The 6,835-nt window shown below is 35.8% G+C and overlaps 1 long non-coding RNA gene across 1 annotated transcript; it reads right to left on the reverse strand.

Annotated features, from left to right (window-relative positions):
* Nucleotides 1–2,407: 2,407 nt before the first annotated feature.
* Nucleotides 2,408–5,740, reverse strand: LOC120781315. The gene is made up of 5 exons (XR_005706047.1): nucleotides 5,652–5,740; nucleotides 5,235–5,270; nucleotides 2,880–2,900; nucleotides 2,804–2,821; nucleotides 2,408–2,442 (listed from the first exon to the last, which is right to left on the reverse strand). It is a non-coding gene; the product is annotated as an uncharacterized LOC120781315 (long non-coding RNA).
* Nucleotides 5,741–6,835: the final 1,095 nt, after the last annotated feature.

Raw genomic sequence — 6,835 nt, forward strand, 5'->3', positions numbered from 1 at the left:
GGAAAGTTCTCAGATCGCCATTCACTTTGAAGTGGCCAGAAACGATTCTTTTACACATGGTTTCAGCAGCTCACAACTTCCGGTCTTTGACCAAGTATCCTCTGGGTAGCTAAAGTGAGAAAACGAAACATCCCCTACATAGGTTTGTCCGCTGGTTTTGGGACCCGCCACGTAAAAAGCTCCCCGAATGAAAGATTACCAACTGCCTCAGATGATAGAACCCCTTTTGATAAATTCAGCCTCCATGAGGAAACATCCCCAAATCTGAGGCTGATTGACTTCGCCGGGGCCCGAAATATTATTATTTGTGGTACTAAATAGATTCCAGCACAAGAAGATTCATCAAGCTACCTGGCTGTTTCCTTCTTCTTCTTCTGTGACCTTCTTCTTGCAGCCAAGATTCGTACCCGCCTCTGTTCAGCAAAAAACGCACGTCAACAAACACAAGGAACGTTCGACGTCGAGAAGCTGCAATTACAAGAGACAGCCGAACGATTTGCTACACGGCTTGCACTCCTGCTCTCTGAGAGCACTCGTCAACGACTCGATATAGGGGAAATGTAGGACGGCATTTCAAACTCCTCACGTACAGCTGCAACCGAAACCATTGGTTTTCGGAAAGTGCAAAAAAACAGCTGGTACGACGAGGAGTGCCGTGTCGCAGCGGAGAGAAAACAGACTACCTACCTCGCAATGTTAAGATCGACCACAACACGTGCGGGATGGGATAGATACCGAAAGTTGAAGAGGGAAGCGAGACACATTTGCAGACAGAAAAAGAAAAAGGCCGAAATGCGTGACTACGAAGAGCTTGATAAGCTGGTCGACAGGGGCAATGCTCGAAAATTCTTCGAAAAAATGCGGCGGCTTACAGCAGGTTTCAAGACCGGAGCATATACTTGTTGAATCCCCAGAGGTGATCTAGTCAGCGATGCCAAGAGCATACTTAAATTATGGAGGGAACACTTCTCCAGCCTGCTGAATGGCAGTGAACGTACAACACCAAGCCGATTCCCCCATCGATGTAGATGGAGCAGATGTTCCATTGCCCGACCATGAAGAAGTTCGAATAGCAATTACCTGCCTGAAGAGCAACAAAGCGGCGGGGGCCGATGGATTACCGGCCGAGCTATTCAAACACGGTGGCGAAGAACTGATAAGAAGAATGCATTAGCATCTTTGTAAAATATGGTCGGACGAAAGCATACCCAACGATTGGAATCAAATCCATAAAAAGGAGACCCCACAATCTGCGCCAACTACCGTGGGATAAGCCTTCCTAACATCACATATAAGGCTCTATCGATCGTATTGTGTGAAAGATTAAAGCCCACCGTCAACAAACTGATTGGACCTTATCAGTATGGCCAATCAATAACCGACCAGATATTCACCATGCGCCAAATCTGGGAAAAGACACGTGAAAGGAGAATCGACACACACCACCTTTTCGTCGATTTCAAAGCTGCTTTTATGCCGCGATGTCTGAATTTGGTATCCCCGTATAGCTAATACGGCTGCGTGAACTGGCGTTGAGCAACACGAAAAGCTACGTCAGGATCGGGAAGGAGAAAATTATTCGAGCTGGAGACCTTAATCGAGCTGGTACAATCTTTTATAAGAGTGTACCGCTGCTGGCGTATGCCGATGATATTGATATCAAGGACCAAGTGGAGAAGGACCTGGATTCGCTTGAAATATCCAATTGTCGCCACGTAGCGAAAAGAAGAAACGACTGGCGCGCTGTTGTTAACTCGGCTATAATCGCGTAAGCGGTGTCTACGCCAATTAAGAAGAAGAAGAAGAAGATGAAATATATTTATAAATCCATAGGAGATATATTTAAAAATATATCTTACCGTAGTTTCCCTTTCCTTCGTTGTTGGTATTTCAGCCTGAGGAAGACAATTTATATGAAAAGTGAATAAGATTGTCTAAATATGTATAAGGTAAAAGAAGGTAACTTTAATTTCAAAGCATAAGTTAAGAACACATGGACCGATTCAGATGATCCAACAAATTTTGCAAAGGATACGGTTCTCAACGAAAAGTGCTTAAACAGATTAGGTGAGTTTATTTCGATGAAATTTGTTGTTATGTTCCAAAGGTTTATTGTGTGAATAAATAAATTTTGGTGGAATACTTTGATGAACTAAATTTTTTTAGTCCGTTCTCCAGTTGAGGAATACAACTATTAGTTTAAATTTTTTTAAGTGATTTAGTAATTTCATATTACTATATTATGTTCATATTATTCCCCTAGGTCTCTTTAATATAATTATAGCATCTAGTTTAACACTGGCATTATTTTTTTAAATAAATTATTTCTATAATAAAATCTTACCCTTGTTTCCATTTCCGTCTACATGTTCAATCCGTAATGATATTGGATAAGGAACTCATAATTTCGAAATTATTTACCGTCGTTGTGGGTATTTTGGTCTAAAAAAGACAATTTGAATGAAAACATATGCCGATTTTGATTACCTAAGAAAATTCCCAAAAATTTGCCAACACAACCGGATAATATTTTAAAAAATGTTTGCTAAATTTTATAATTGCGAGTACAATTGATTTTAGGTGGATTGTTTGGACTACTAAGTCTAATTCTCTATTCATTTAATTCTGATTAATCATTTTGATGCTAAATATTACTTTCTACATTTCTTAATATGCAATGAATAACCCCAGTTAATACATTTTTGTAATTGGACTTAATAATCTTCAGTTAAAGGTTGATATTATTTGGATTAAAAGATCAAATATTTCCATAATTCACAGTATAATAATTACAAAGTCTTACCGCAGTTTCCATTCTCGTCTATAAGGTTGATTTATGTAATTAATTTTGTAGAATTTATAGGTTCAGAAATATGTACCATCGTTGTAGGTATTTCAGGCTAAGGAAGATAAGTCAAATGAGAACTGAATACGATTATCTTAATATAAGTATATATAGCATATTCAAAAAGGAAGTTGCGTTAATTACACAGCTAGTAACTTAAGAACACCTCGACCGAACAAAATATGATTGATAATTGAGGTTACAATGTATTAAAGCGATTTGTTGTTAAAGTTGCCAACGAAAAGTTTCATCACAGTGGAGAGTTCAGTTTGATGAAGCCCACTGTTATGTTTTCTTTATTTTCGTGCGCATCGGAAAATATTCCAAACGTTAATTCTGTGCACATCTAATATTCGGTGAACTACTTTAATTATCAACGCGAATTCTCTATTCAGTTAATTCAGACTAATCACTACTAATCACAATTTTCAGCCAAATCGGTTCAGCGGTTCTTGAAATATAAATGTTGTAACTAACACAACTTTATTTTATACAATGTATTTAACTTAAGCACACCTGGACTAAACATGATAACATTTTGAAATTACTTTTTGGTCATGTTTCTAACAAGAAGTGTTTTCACAGAAGTGTGTTCAGTCTCCTGAATCTCATTATTATATTATTTGGTTTGTTCGGATCGACAATTCATTATATGACAGCCTCACATCAAACACCAAAAATATAAAAAATATACACAAAATTATTTCGACAATATTCGAAACTAGAATTCGGCCTATGCTATGGTCTGTTCATAAATTTAGTTATTTCCTTTTAAAAGTTAATATTATTCTTTGGTATTCCTTATATAGAATTAATAACGTTCAGTTGAAAGTTGCTTTATAGTTTTGGGTAAGAAGATGAAATATATTTATAATTCCATAGGAGACATATTCAAAAAGATATCTTACCGTAGTTTCCATTTCCTTCGTTGTAGGTACCTCAGCCTGAGGAAGACAATTTACATGAAAAGTGAATAAGACTGTCTAAATATGTATAAGGTAAAAGAACGTGACTTTAGTTTCAAAGCATAAGTTAGTAACACATGGACCGATTCAGACGGTTTAAGAAATTTCGCAAAGGATACGGTTCCCAACGAAAAGTACTTTCACGGAGGTGAGTTAATTTCGATGAAATTTGTTGTTATGTTCCAAAGGTTTATTGCATGAATAACTAAATTTTGGTGGAATACTTTGATAGACTAAACTTTTTTCAGAATGCAATTAATAACCTCTAGTTGAGGCCTACAAATATTACTTCAAATTTTTTAAATGACTTAGTAATTTCATATTGGGTTTCTAGAATAGAATTAACAGCACCTATCTGAAGATTGTCATTATCGTTTGGGATTAAAAGATGAAATATGTATCTCCAAAATTCAACAGCAATAGATTAACTAGGTGTTTCGGTTTAAGGAAAAATATTTACATTAAAACTAAATATGATTATCTAAAAAGATTATACTATACATATATACTTCTAGTACGAGTATATGGAATAAAAGAGTGAAAGTAAATACAAAGGTTTTAACTTAAGCACACCTGGACTAAATATGATAACATTTTCAAATGACTTTTTGTTAAAGTTTCGAACAAAAAGTGATTTCACAGAAGTGTATTCAGTCTCATGAATCTTATTCTTCTTCCTCTTAATTTGCGTAGACACCGCTTACGCGATTATAGCCGAGTTAACAAGAGCGCGCTAGTCGTTTCTTCTTTACGCTACGTGGCGCCAATTGGATATTCCAAGCGTAGTCAGGTCCTTCTCCACTAGGTCTTTTCAAGGGAGTTGAGATCTTCCTCTTCCTCTGCTTCCCCCCGGCGTGTACTTCGTCCAATACTGTCAGAGCTGGAGTGTTTTCGTCCATCCGGTCAACATGGCCTAGCCAGCGTAGTCGTCGTATATCTCGTACAGCACATCGTTCTATCGAATGCGATATTCGCCGTGCCCAATGCGCAAAGGACCATAATGGGTCTGGCAGTGAACGAGGGCAAAACGAAATATCTCCGCGAATTTCGCATTCGATGGAACGATGAGCTGTACGATGAGCGACATTGACATAGTTCAGCGAATTAAAAGGCAGCGGCTACGCTGGCTAGGTCATGTTGTCCAAATGGATGAAAACACTTCACATCTGAAAGTATTGGAGGGAGTACCCGCCGGGGTAAGCAGAGGAAGGGGAAGAGCTCCACCCCGTTGAAAGGAACAAGTGGAAAAGGGCCTGGATTCGCTTGGAATATCCAATTGGCGCCACGTAGCGAAAAGAAGAAACGACTGGCGCGCTGTTGTTAACTCGGCTATAATCGCGTAAGCGGTGTCTACGCCAATTAAGTAGAAGAAGATGAAATATATTTATAATTCCATAGGATATATATTTAAAAATATATCTTACCGTAGTTTCCATTTCCTTCGTTGTAGGTATTTCAGCCTGAGGAAGACAATTTATATGAAAAGTGAATAAGATTGTCTAAATATGTATAAGGTAAAAGAAGGTAACTTTAATTTCAAAGCATAAGTTAAGAACACATGGACCGATTCAGATGATCCAAGAAATTTCGCAAAGGATGCGGTTCCCAACGAAAAGTGCTTTCACAGAGGTGAGTTTATTTCGATAAAATTTGTTGTTATGTTAATAACCTCCAGTTGAGGCCTACAACTATTAGTTTAAATTTTTTTAAATGACTTAGTAATTTCATATTACTATATTATGTTCATATTATTCCCCTAGGTCCCTTTAATAGAATTATAGCATCTAGTTTAACGCTGGCATTATTTGTTTTAATAAATTATTTCTATAATAAAATCTTACCCTTGTTTCCATTTCCGTCTACATGTTCAATCCGTAATGATATTCCATATGGAACTCATAATTTCGAAATTATTTACCGTCGTTGTGGGTATTTTGGTCTAAAAAAGACAATTTGAATGAAAACATATGCCGATTTTGATTACCTAGGAAAATTCCCAAAAATTTTCCAACACAACCGGATAATATTTTAAAAAATGTTTGCTAAATTTTATAATTGCGAGTACAATTGATTTTAGAGGATTGTTTGGACTACTAAGTCTAATTCTCTATTCATTTAATTCTGATTAATCATTTTGATGCTAAATATTACTTTATATATTTCTTAATATGCAATTAATAACCCCTAGTTAATACATTTTTGTAAATGGACTTAATAATTTGCAGTTAAAGGTTGATATTATTTGGATTAAAAGAAAAAATATTTCCATAATTCACAGTATAATATTTACAAAATCTTACCGTAGTTTCCATTCTCGTCTATAAGGTTGATTTATGTAATTAATTGTGTAGAATTTATAGCTTCAGAAATATTTACCATCGTTGTAGGTATTTCAGGCTAAGGAAGATAAGTCAAATGAGAACTGAATACGATTATCTTAATATAAGTATATATAGCATATTCAAAAAGGAAGTTGCGTTAATTACACAGCTAGTAACTTAAGAACACCTCGACCGAACAAAATATGATTGATAATTGAGGTTGTAATGTTTTAAAGCGATTTGTTGTTAAAGTTGCCAACGAAAAGTTTCATCACAGTGAAGAGTTCAGTTTGATGAAGCCCACTGTTATGTTTTCTTTGTTTCCGTGCGCATCGGAAAATATTCCAAACGTAATTCTGTGCACATCTAATATTCGGTGAACTACTTTAATTATCAACGCGAATTCTCTATTCACTTAATTCAGACTAATCACTACTAATCACAATTTTCAGCCAAATTGGTTGAGCGGTTCTTGAATTATAAATGTTGTAACTAACACAACTTTATTTTATATATACAGATATATACTTGTAGTAAATGGAAAAAAGAGTGAAGGTAAATACAAAGTATTTAACTTAAGCACACCTGGACTAAAAATGATAACATTTCGAAATTACTTTTTGTTAAAGTTTGTAACAAGAAGTGATTTCACAGAAGTGTGTTCAGTCTCATGATTCTCATTATTAACACCAAAAATATAAAAA

This window comes from Bactrocera tryoni, unplaced genomic scaffold (genome assembly GCF_016617805.1).
Source record: "Bactrocera tryoni isolate S06 unplaced genomic scaffold, CSIRO_BtryS06_freeze2 scaffold_578, whole genome shotgun sequence".
NCBI classification, from domain to species: Eukaryota; Metazoa; Arthropoda; class Insecta; order Diptera; family Tephritidae; genus Bactrocera; species Bactrocera tryoni.